Source organism: Bufo gargarizans, chromosome 9, assembly GCF_014858855.1.
Source record: "Bufo gargarizans isolate SCDJY-AF-19 chromosome 9, ASM1485885v1, whole genome shotgun sequence".
In the NCBI taxonomy this organism is placed as follows: domain Eukaryota; kingdom Metazoa; phylum Chordata; class Amphibia; order Anura; family Bufonidae; genus Bufo; species Bufo gargarizans.
Window position 1 is genome coordinate 42,816,830 of NC_058088.1, and position 13,105 is coordinate 42,829,934.

Below are 13,105 nucleotides of genomic sequence, written 5' to 3' on the forward strand. Positions count from 1 at the left end.
TGGATTATTTGAAGGATTTGTGAAGAGTTTAAAGTACCGTTGGTCACCACCACCTATACAGACACCCTCAAGTGACCAACAAGTTCTGGCAGGTGGTGACCTTCGCTTAAACTGGACACTCTTCCTACTTGACAGTCTTTGCTTTGCTTTTCAACAAAAGGCCCCTTCAGTAAAAGCTTCTGGTTTATTGTTTACCACATTAGAGGCCATGTTCCTTGTTCCTGGTTTTCAAGTTTGGGTGCATTTCATACATTCCTTGTCACTGAGATGGAAACGCCTTTAACACCAGAGAGAGGAAGATCAGAGCAGAACTGTCAGGCCAGACATTGCTGCTGTGCTGCTAGGAGGATCACAACTCACCTGGGAGCTCCAAGGACACTGAGCCAGCCTCACGTAGGATCATGCACAGGAGCTTTACATGGGAGCAAAGTTTATCTCTACATATCTGAAAAGGTAAACCCAACATGGGGACAAAAGTGTCCTAACTTGTAAACATCTATGAGCATGACACATGTAGAATGTCTGTGATCAGTATGTGTGTTGTGTGACCTGCTGACCATACATGGAGCAAGTATTATGAAGATCCTATGAAGATGGGATATTTTATACCTTGCAGCATTATGCCAAAAGATAGTATGTATTATTAATATATTAGTTTTGCATTGAATTGTATTTTTTCAGATCTTTAATTAGTATGTAGGTGGGAGAACCTATTCAAAGTTCAGAACTTTAGGTCTAGTCATGTATGCAGACCTTCCAGAATGTTTTCAATTTATGGGTAGGATTTTCAAAATGTGTGACAGCCGTTCAATGCATGAGCCAACAAAGAGCTATACCCGGAGCGCTACATCTACTAATTTTGATTTATATGCTTCTAAGCCGTGCTAGGGCTTGTGAGATTTAGGGTACATCCCCAAGGGACAATACGGATTTCGATGCAATCCTGCAGTGAATTTTCTGCTAAATTGATATGTTTTGCACGCAGATTTTATTTTTGTGGAATTTCTTGCTTATTTGATGCAGAGTTAACCTTATCCATTGCAAAGGGTGAAATCTAAGGAAAAAATCAGCAGAATAAATCCAATAAGATAAAATCTGTATATGCCTCCGTATGAAGGTATACAAAGGTACAATCCCATACACTTAAATAGATGCTGTATGCAGTAATATGGCCAGGTACATCTTTTTCTAAATACATGTATAAGGCCTCATTTACCAAATATAAAGCTATTCATGCATTGCTAGCTTGCATTACAATTCCAGTATTTTTTTATAGTATAGAATTTGTAATTTGGTAATTTACCACAATAGAGTCAATGGGGCACGATATTTATGTTTACATTTATTTGTGATACATATTTGTGCCTGGGCAATAAGAAAGAAACTGATTGGCAGTGGTGCCAGGTGTGTACCCCTGCCGATCTGATATTGATGACCTATCCTGAGGATAGGTCATCAATAATAAAAGCCTGGACAACCCTTTTAATACATTGGTGCAAATGGGGCTTCATGTGCTGATAGCTGCAAAAAGATAGAAATATTTAAGGGTCTTTTTCATTTGATTATTTGCCACCCTATTCAGTCTATCCGAACCATTCTATTTACTTCCTTGGACTCTGACGAAGCAAAAATACATTTGTAGAACCAAATAGACCAGTCCAAATATACAGGGATGATGAATAACTTGCGATTCTGTTCTGTCTTCATACACGTTCACACAGTGTGCAGTCTGACATTCAGCATAAACCATTCCTGTCTTTCAAATAAGAGGACTGTTCTTTGTAGTCTAACTTGTTTATTGGTCAGCAGGTCGTATATATGTGATTGATTGATTATATACGATTGATTGATTGATTGATAAAACAGGATTGTTTGGAAAAATAAAAGAATACAAATAACATGTATAGGTATTTAGCATAGCATAGCATGTACTATAACATTACATTAACACTGAAGCACATGGTAAAATGGCTGCCTGTACATAAGATTTCATGGCTAGCTAACAGTAACAACAACTCCCTGAGTAACAATTACAACTAGCTGAACAGCTCTGCAACACACAATATCCCTGAAACAAAGGTAGATCTCTCACTAGATATGCTTTTACAAGGATGGTGGAGTTTGAGAAGGAGATATGCAAAAGAACAGCTCTGCTGATGTGTCCTGGAGACTGGAGACTTCTCTTTCCTAGGATGCTTTTCACTCCCTCAATGCAGTGCACCACCCACAATGCAGTAGTATTGTAACAGGAAAAAGACAGTTAATACAACTTAACACCGCTAGATGGTGCTATAACCACACTAAACACTTCAGAAATACCAAGACTGAGGTAGACGTGATCTGTAATGATTCTCTAACCCAGCTGGGCAGAACAGATTCATTGATAAAAGTTTTATTGCTGCTCATCGCAAACATCAAAATCCTGTAATACGGGAGGGAAAACAAGGATCCTTAATTTTTCTGGCTTGCCAATACAGAAGGTACATAATGAAGTTGGTCCCATTAGGCCTCATGCACATGAGCGTATTCTGTATCCATGTCCGATTTGCATTTTTTTGCAGATTGCACACAGACCCATTCATTTCTATTGGTCTGCAAACCCCCCCCCCCCAAAAAAAACGGACAGCAGAAGGATGCCATCCATGTGCTGTCCACATCCCTGTGTCCATTCCACAAGTTATAGATCGTGTCTTATTCTTATCTGTATTGTGGATATGAATAGCAATTTCTAATAATGGGAGTGAGAAAAATGCAGATTGCACACAGAAAGTGTCTGTATTTTGCGGATCCGTCGTTTGTAGACCCCAATACGGATGCAATCGTGTCCATGAGGCCTTAACCTGTAAATAGAAGCCTACCAGTTGATGGACTTTTAGACTCGCATGGAGAATTGTTGCGGATATTCACTACAAAGTCTAGAAAGCAGCATGCCAAACGTTCATTCGTCCAAGAGCTTTCTCTCTGGACCCCTTCATACAAATGCTGGCTTGGCACGGCCGAGCATGCGTGTTTTCTGAATTGGGAGAGACTAACATGAAACTAATTTAAAAGTGCCCCTCAGGCAACACAAAAAAAAAAACATAAAACAAGGCCTCGTGCTGCCATGTCAATAAAAAATAAAGACGTTATGGATAGGGATGAGCGAACTCGAACTGTATAGTTCGGGTTCGTACCGAATTTTGGGGTGTCCGTGACACGGACCCGAACCCGGACATTTTCGTAAAAGTCCGGGTTCGGGTTCGGTGTTCGTCGCTTTCTTCGCGCTTTTGTGACGCTTTCTTGGCGCTTTTTGAAAGGCTGCAAAGCAGCCAATCAACAAGCGTCATACTACTTGCCCCAAGAGGCCATCACAGCCATGCCTACTATTGGCATGGCTGTGATTGGCCAGAGCACCATGTGACCCAGCCTCTATTTAAGCTGGAGTCACATAGCGCCGCCCGTCACTCTGCTCTGATTAGCGTAGGGAGAGGTTGCGGCTGCGACAGTAGGGCGAGATTAGGCAGATTAACTCCTCCAAAGGACTTGATTAACTGATCGATCTGCAGCTGTGGATCATTGAGCTGCTGATCCTCAATTGCTCACTGTTTTTAGGCTGCACAGACCGTTTGTCAGTCTCATTTTTCTGGGGTGATCGGCGGCCATTTTGTGTCTTGTGGTGCGCCAGCACAAGCTGCGACCAAGTGCATTTAACCCTCAATGGTGTGGTTGTTTTTTGGCTAAAGCCTACATCAGGGTGAAGCTGTCACACCAAGTGCATTTAACCAGCAATAGTCTGTTCATTTTTTGGCCATATACAAAATCAGGGGCAAGCTGCGCCTGTCACCAAGTGCATTTAACCCTCAATGGTGTGGTTGTTTTTTGGCTAAAGCCTACATCAGGGTGAAGCTGTCACACCAAGTGCATTTAACCAGCAATAGTCTGTTCATTTTTTGGCCATATACAAAATCAGGGGCAAGCTGCGCCTGTCACCAAGTGCATTTAACCCTCAATGGTGTGGTTGTTTTTTGGCTAAAGCCTACATCAGGGTGAAGCTGTCACACCAAGTGCATTTAACCAGCAATAGTCTGTTCATTTTTTGGCCATATACAAAATCAGGGGCAAGCTGCGCCTGTCACCAAGTGCATTTAACCCTCAATGGTGTGGTTGTTTTTTGGCTAAAGCCTACATCAGGGTGAAGCTGTCACACCAAGTGCATTTAACCAGCAATAGTCTGTTCATTTTTTGGCCATATCCCAGTCTAATTCTGTCACTAAATCCATACCGGTCACCCAGCGCCTAAATACTAGGCCTCAAATTTATATCCAGCTAAATCTGTCCCTAGTGCTGTAGCTGGGCGAGTTATTTAGTGTCCGTTCAAGCACATTTCTTGTTCTGGGTTGAAATACAATTCTCAATTTAGCAATTTCATAATTTAGTGGTTCCTGCTATATCAGAGCTCTTTGAAATCTATCCCAAAAAGGGTATATAATATTGAAGGTGCACATAGGGTCATTCAGAGTAACTTCACACACACCCGCTACTGTGTATTTCCAAGTCTAATTCTGTCACTAAATCCATACCGGTGACCCAGCGCCTAAATACTAGGCCTCAAATTTAATTCCCTCTAAATCTCTCGTTACCCACCGCTGTACTGTTGTTGCTGGGCAAGATATTTAGTGTCCGTCAAAGCACATTTTTTGTTCTGGGTTGAAGTACAATTCCCAATTTAGCAATTTCATAATTTAGTGGTTTCTGCTATATCAGAGCTATTTGAAATCTATCCCAAAAAGGGTATATAATATTGAAGGTGCACATAGGGTCATTCAGAATAACTTCACACACACCCGCTACTGTGTATTTCCAAGTCTAATTCTGTCACTAAACCCATACCTGTCACCCAGCGCCTAAATACTAGGCCTCAAATTTAAATCCCTCTAAATCTCTCGTTACCGTTGTCCTGTTGTAGCTGGGAAAGTTATTTAGTGCCCGTCAAAGCACATTTTTTGTTCTGGGTTGAAGTACAATTCCCAATTTAGCAATTTCATAATTTAGTGGTTCCTGCTATATCAGAGCTATTTGAAATCTATCCCAAAAAGGGTATATAATATTGAAGGTGCACATAGGGTCATTCAGAATAACTTCACACACACCCGCTACTGTGTATTTCCAAGTCTAATTCTGTCACTAAATCCATACCGGTGACCCAGCGCCTAAATACTAGGCCTCAAATTTAATTCCCTCTAAATCTCTCGTTACCCACCGCTGTACTGTTGTTGCTGGGCAAGATATTTAGTGTCCGTCAAAGCACATTTTTTGTTCTGGGTTGAAGTACAATTCCCAATTTAGCAATTTCATAATTTAGTGGTTTCTGCTATATCAGAGCTATTTGAAATCTATCCCTAAAAGGGTATATAATATTGAAGGTGCACATAGGGTCATTCAGAATAACTTCACACACACCCGCTACTGTGTATTTCCAAGTCTAATTCTGTCACTAAATCCATACCGGTGACCCAGCGCCTAAATACTAGGCCTCAAATTTAATTCCCTCTAAATCTCTCGTTACCCACCGGTGTACTGTTGTTGCTGGGCAAGATATTTAGTGTCCGTCAAAGCACATTTTTTGTTCTGGGTTGAAGTACAATTCCCAATTTAGCAATTTCATAATTTAGTGGTTTCTGCTATATCAGAGCTATTTGAAATCTATCCCTAAAAGGGTATATAATATTGAAGGTGCACATAGGGTCATTCAGAATAACTTCACACACACGCTTCTGTGCATTTCCAAGTCTAATTCTGTCACTAAATCCATACCGGTGACCCAGCGCCTAAATACTAGGCCTCAAATTTAAATCCCTCTAAATCTCTCGTTACCCACCACTGTACTGTTGTTGCTGGGCAAGATATTTAGTGTCCGTCAAAGCACATTTTTTGTTCTGGGTTGAAGTACAATTCCCAATTTAGCAATTTCATAATTTAGTGGTTTCTGCTATATCAGAGCTATTTGAAATCTATCCCTAAAAGGGTATATAATATTGAAGGTGCACATAGGGTCATTCAGAATAACTTCACACACACCCGCTACTGTGTATTTCCAAGTCTAATTCTGTCACTAAATCCATACCGGTGACCCAGCGCCTAAATACTAGGCCTCAAATTTAATTCCCTCTAAATCTCTCGTTACCCACCGGTGTACTGTTGTTGCTGGGCAAGATATTTAGTGTCCGTCAAAGCACATTTTTTGTTCTGGGTTGAAGTACAATTCCCAATTTAGCAATTTCATAATTTAGTGGTTTCTGCTATATCAGAGCTATTTGAAATCTATCCCTAAAAGGGTATATAATATTGAAGGTGCACATAGGGTCATTCAGAATAACTTCACACACACGCTTCTGTGCATTTCCAAGTCTAATTCTGTCACTAAATCCATACCGGTGACCCAGCGCCTAAATACTAGGCCTCAAATTTAAATCCCTCTAAATCTCTCGTTACCCACCACTGTACTGTTGTTGCTGGGCAAGATATTTAGTGTCCGTCAAAGCACATTTTTTGTTCTGGGTTGAAGTACAATTCCCAATTTAGCAATTTCATAATTTAGTGGTTTCTGCTATATCAGAGCTATTTGAAATCTATCCCTAAAAGGGTATATAATATTGAAGGTGCACATAGGGTCATTCAGAATAACTTCACACACACGCTTCTGTGCATTTCCAAGTCTAATTCTGTCACTAAATCCATACCGGTGACCCAGCGCCTAAATACTAGGCCTCAAATTTAAATCCCTCTAAATCTCTCGTTACCCACCGCTGTACTGTTGTTGCTGGGCAAGATATTTAGTGTCCGTCAAAGCACATTTTTTGTTCTGGGTTGAAGTACAATTCCCAATTTAGCAATTTCATAATTTAGTGGTTTCTGCTATATCAGAGCTATTTGAAATCTATCCCTAAAAGGGTATATAATATTGAAGGTGCACATAGGGTCATTCAGAATAACTTCACACACACGCTTCTGTGCATTTCCAAGTCTAATTCTGTCACTAAATCCATACCGGTGACCCAGCGCCTAAATACTAGGCCTCAAATTTAAATCCCTCTAAATCTCTCGTTACCCACCGCTGTACTGTTGTTGCTGGGCAAGATATTTAGTGTCCGTCAAAGCACATTTTTTGTTCTGGGTTGAAGTACAATTCCCAATTTAGCAATTTCATAATTTAGTGGTTTCTGCTATATCAGAGCTATTTGAAATCTATCCCTAAAAGGGTATATAATATTGAAGGTGCACATAGGGTCATTCAGAATAACTTCACACACACGCTTCTGTGCATTTCCAAGTCTAATTCTGTCACTAAATCCATACCGGTCACCCAGCGCCTAAATACTAGGCCTCAAATTTATATCCCGCTGAATTTGAATACAATACATTGGGCCAAATAATATATTTGTTGTTGTGGTGAACCATAACAATGAGAAAAACATCTAGTAAGGGACGCGGACGTGGACATGGTCGTGGTGGTGTTAGTGGACCCTCTGGTGCTGGGAGAGGACGTGGCCGTTCTGCCACATCCACACGTCCTAGTGTACCAACTACCTCAGGTCCCAGTAGCCGCCAGAATTTACAGCGATATATGGTGGGGCCCAATGCCGTTCTAAGGATGGTAAGGCCTGAGCAGGTACAGGCATTAGTCAATTGGGTGGCCGACAGTGGATCCAGCACGTTCACATTATCTCCCACCCAGTCTTCTGCAGAAAGCGCACAGATGGCGCCTGAAAACCAACCCCATCAGTCTGTCACATCACCCCCATGCATACCAGGGAAACTGTCTCAGCCTCAAGTTATGCAGCAGTCTCTTATGCTGTTTGAAGACTCCGCTGGCAGGGTTTCCCAAGGGCATCCACCTAGCCCTTCCCCAGCGGTGAAAGACATAGAATGCACTGACGCACAACCACTTATGTTTCCTGATGATGAGGACATGGGAATACCACCTCAGCATGTCTCTGATGATGACGAAACACAGGTGCCAACTGCTGCGTCTTTCTGCAGTGTGCAGACTGAACAGGAGGTCAGGGATCAAGACTGGGTGGAAGACGATGCAGGGGACGATGAGGTCCTAGACCCCACATGGAATGAAGGTCGTGCCACTGACTTTCACAGTTCGGAGGAAGAGGCAGTGGTGAGACCGAGCCAACAGCGTAGCAAAAGAGGGAGCAGTGGGCAAAAGCAGAACACCCGCCGCCAAGAGACTCCGCCTGCTACTGACCGCCGCCATCTGGGACCGAGCACCCCAAAGGCAGCTTCAAGGAGTTCCCTGGCATGGCACTTCTTCAAACAATGTGCTGACGACAAGACCCGAGTGGTTTGCACGCTGTGCCATCAGAGCCTGAAGCGAGGCATTAACGTTCTGAACCTGAGCACAACCTGCATGACCAGGCACCTGCATGCAAAGCATGAACTGCAGTGGAGTAAACACCTTAAAACCAAGGAAGTCACTCAGGCTCCCCCTGCTACCTCTTCTGCTGCTGCCGCCTCGGCCTATTCTGCTGCTGCCGCCTCGGCCTCTTCCTCCGCCTCTGGAGGAACGTTGGCACCTGCCGCCCAGCAAACAGGGGATGTACCACCAACACCACCACCACCACCTCCGTCACCAAGCGTCTCAACCATGTCACACGCCAGCGTTCAGCTCTCCATCTCACAAACATTTGATAGAAAGCGTAAATTCCCACCTAGCCACCCTCGATCCCTGGCCCTGAATGCCAGCATTTCTAAACTACTGGCCTATGAAATGCTGTCATTTAGGCTGGTGGACACAGACAGCTTCAAACAGCTCATGTCGCTTGCTGTCCCACAGTATGTTGTTCCCAGCCGGCACTACTTCTCCAAGAGAGCCGTGCCTTCCCTGCACAACCAAGTATCCGATAAAATCAAGTGTGCACTGCGCAACGCCATCTGTAGCAAGGTCCACCTAACCACAGATACGTGGACCAGTAAGCACGGCCAGGGACGCTATATCTCCCTAACTGCACACTGGGTAAATGTAGTGGCAGCTGGGCCCCAGGCGGAGAGCTGTTTGGCGCACGTCCTGCCGCCGCCAAGGATCGCAGGGCAACATTCTTTGCCTCCTGTTGCCACCTCCTCCTTCTCGGCTTCCTCCTCCTCTTCTTCCACCTGCTCATCCAGTCAGCCACACACCTTCACCACCAACTTCAGCACAGCCCGGGGTAAACGTCAGCAGGCCATTCTGAAACTCATATGTTTGGGGGACAGGCCCCACACCGCACAGGAGTTGTGGCGGGGTATTGAACAACAGACCGACGAGTGGTTGCTGCCGGTGAGCCTCAAGCCCGGCCTGGTGGTGTGTGATAATGGGCGAAATCTCGTTGCAGCTCTGGGACTAGCCAATTTGACGCACATCCCTTGCTTGGCGCATGTGCTGAATTTGGTGGTGCAGAAGTTCATTCACAACTACCCCGACATGTCAGAGCTGCTGCATAAAGTGCGGGCCGTCTGTTCGCGCTTCCGGCGTTCACATCCTGCCGCTGCTCGCCTGTCTGCGCTACAGCGTAACTTCGGCCTTCCCGCTCACCGCCTCATATGCGACGTGCCCACCAGGTGGAACTCCACCTTGCACATGCTGGACAGACTGTGCGAGCAGCAGCAGGCCATAGTGGAGTTTCAGCTGCAGCACGCACGGGTCAGTCGCACTACAGAACAGCACCACTTCACCACCAATGACTGGGCCTCCATGCGAGACCTGTGTGCCCTGTTGCGCTGTTTCGAGTACTCCACCAACATGGCCAGTGGCGATGACACCGTTATCAGCGTTACAATACCACTTCTATGTCTCCTTGAGAAAACACTTAGGGCGATGATGGAACAGGAGGTGGCCCAGGAGGAGGAGGAGGAGGATGAGGAAGAGGGGTCATTTTTAGCACTTTCAGGCCAGTCTCTTCGAAGTGACTCAGAGGGAGGTTTTTTGCAACAGCAGAGGCCAGGTACAAATGTGGCCAGCCAGGGCCCACTACTGGAGGACGAGGAGGACGAGGATGAGGAGGAGGTGGAGGAGGATGAGGATGAAGCATGGTCACAGCGGGGTGGCACCCAACGCAGCTCGGGTCCATCACTGGTGCGTGGCTGGGGGGAAAGGCAGGACGATGACGATACGCCTCCCACAGAGGACAGCTTGTCCTTACCCCTGGGCAGCCTGGCACACATGAGCGACTACATGCTGCAGTGCCTGCGCAACGACAGCAGAGTTGCCCACATTTTAACCTGTGCGGACTACTGGGTTGCCACCCTGCTGGATCCACGCTACAAAGACAATGTGCCCACCTTACTTCCTGCACTGGAGCGTGATAGGAAGATGCGCGAGTACAAGCGCACGTTGGTAGACGCGCTACTGAGAGCATTCCCAAATGTCACAGGGGAACAAGTGGAAGCCCAAGGCCAAGGCAGAGGAGGAGCAAGAGGTCGCCAAGGCAGCTGTGTCACGGCCAGCTCCTCTGAGGGCAGGGTTAGCATGGCAGAGATGTGGAAAACTTTTGTCAACACGCCACAGCTAACTGCACCACCACCTGATACGCAACGTGTTAGCAGGAGGCAACATTTCACTAACATGGTGGAACAGTACGTGTGCACACCCCTCCACGTACTGACTGATGGTTCGGCCCCATTCAACTTCTGGGTCTCTAAATTGTCCACGTGGCCAGAGCTAGCCTTTTATGCCTTGGAGGTGCTGGCCTGCCCGGCAGCCAGCGTTTTGTCTGAACGTGTATTCAGCACGGCAGGGGGCGTCATTACAGACAAACGCAGCCGCCTGTCTACAGCCAATGTGGACAAGCTGACGTTCATAAAAATGAACCAGGCATGGATCCCACAGGACCTGTCCGTCCCTTGTCCAGATTAGACATTAACTACCTCCCCATAACCATATATTATTGGACTCCAGGGCACTTCCTCATTCAATCCTATTTTTATTTTCATTTTACCATTATATTGCGATGCTACCCAAAGTTGAATGAACCTCTCCTCTGCCTGTGTGCTAGGCCTAAATATATGCCAATGGACTGTTGCAGTGGTGGCTGACATGAAGCCTGATTCTCTGCTATGACATGCAGACTAATTCTCTGCTGACATGAAGCCAGATTGTCTGTTACGGGACCTCTCTCCTCTGCCTGGGTGCTGGGCCTAAATTTATGACCATGGACTGTTGCAGTGGTGGCTGACGTGAAGCCTGATTCTCTGCTATGACATGCAGACTGATTCTCTGCTGACATGAAGCCAGATCGTCTGTTACGGGACCTCTCTGCTCTGCCTGTGTGCTAGGCCTAAATATATGCCAATGGACTGTTGCAGTGGTGGGTGACGTGAAGCCTCATTCTCTGCTATGACATGCAGACTGATTCTCTGCTGACATGAAGCCAGATTGTCTGTTACGGGACCTCTCTGCTCTGCCTGTGTGCTAGGCCTAAATATATGCCAATGGACTGTTGCAGTGGTGGGTGACGTGAAGCCTCATTCTCTGCTATGACATGCAGACTGATTCTCTGCTGACATGAAGCCAGATCCTCTGTTACGGGAGCTCTCTCCTCTGCCTGGGTGCTGGGCCTAAATTTATGACAATTGACTGTTGCAGTGGTGGGTGACGTGAAGCCTGATTCTCTGCTATGATATGAAGACTGATTCTCTGCTGACATGAAGCCAGATTCTCTGTTACGGGACCTCTCTCCTCTGCCTGGGTGCTGGGCCTAAATTTATGACAATGGACTGTTGCAGTGGTGGCTGACGTGAAGCCTGATTCTCTGCTATGACATGCAGACTGATTCTCTGCTGTCATGAAGCCAGATTGTCTGTTACGGGACCTCTCTGCTCTGCCTGTGTGCTAGGCCTAAATATATGCCAATGGACTGTTGCAGTGGTGGCTGACGTGAAGCCTCATTCTCTGCTATGACATGCAGACTGATTCTCTGCTGTCATGAAGCCAGATTGTCTGTTACGGGACCTCTCTGCTCTGCCTGTGTGCTAGGCCTAAATATATGCCAATGGACTGTTGCAGTGGTGGGTGACGTGAAGCCTCATTCTCTGCTATGACATGCAGACTGATTCTCTGCTGACATGAAGCCAGATTGTCTGTTACGGGACCTCTCTGCTCTGCCTGTGTGCTAGGCCTAAATATATGCCAATGGACTGTTGCAGTGGTGGGTGACGTGAAGCCTCATTCTCTGCTATGACATGCAGACTGATTCTCTGCTGACATGAAGCCAGATTGTCTGTTACGGGACCTCTCTGCTCTGCCTGTGTGCTAGGCCTAAATATATGCCAATGGACTGTTGCAGTGGTGGGTGACGTGAAGCCTCATTCTCTGCTATGACATGCAGACTGATTCTCTGCTGACATGAAGCCAGATTGTCTGTTACGGGACCTCTCTGCTCTGCCTGTGTGCTAGGCCTAAATATATGCCAATGGACTGTTGCAGTGGTGGGTGACGTGAAGCCTCATTCTCTGCTATGACATGCAGACTGATTCTCTGCTGACATGAAGCCAGATTGTCTGTTACGGGACCTCTCTGCTCTGCCTGTGTGCTAGGCCTAAATATATGCCAATGGACTGTTGCAGTGGTGGGTGACGTGAAGCCTCATTCTCTGCTATGACATGCAGACTGATTCTCTGCTGACATGAAGCCAGATCCTCTGTTACGGGAGCTCTCTCCTCTGCCTGGGTGCTGGGCCTAAATTTATGACAATTGACTGTTGCAGTGGTGGGTGACGTGAAGCCTGATTCTCTGCTATGATATGAAGACTGATTCTCTGCTGACATGAAGCCAGATTGTCTGTTACGGGACCTTTCTCCTCTGCCTGGGTTCTGGGCCTAAATTTATGAAAATTGACTCTTACAGTGGTGGGTGACGTGAAGCCTGATTCTCTGCTATGATATGAAGACTGATTCTCTGCTGACATGAAGCCAGATTCTCTGTTACGGGACCTCTCTCCTCTGCCTGGGTGCTGGGTAGTGTTGAGCGCGAATATTCGAAAAGCAAATTTTTTTCGCGAATATCGCAACTTCGCGATTTCGCGAATATTTCGAATATAGTGCTATATATTCGTAAAAACGAATATTCGTTTTTTGTTTCCCC

At 45.9% G+C, this 13,105-nt stretch overlaps 1 protein-coding gene across 1 annotated transcript in view; it reads left to right on the forward strand.

Moving 5' to 3' along the window:
* The first annotated feature begins 310 nt into the window (after window positions 1–310).
* Window positions 311–13,105, forward strand: part of VGLL1 (vestigial like family member 1) — a 35,713-nt gene continuing 22,918 nt past the window's right edge. The window contains exon 1 of the mRNA XM_044268320.1: window positions 311–453. The gene's annotated coding sequence lies outside the window, so the exon portion shown is untranslated. The remainder of the gene's footprint in view (window positions 454–13,105) is intronic.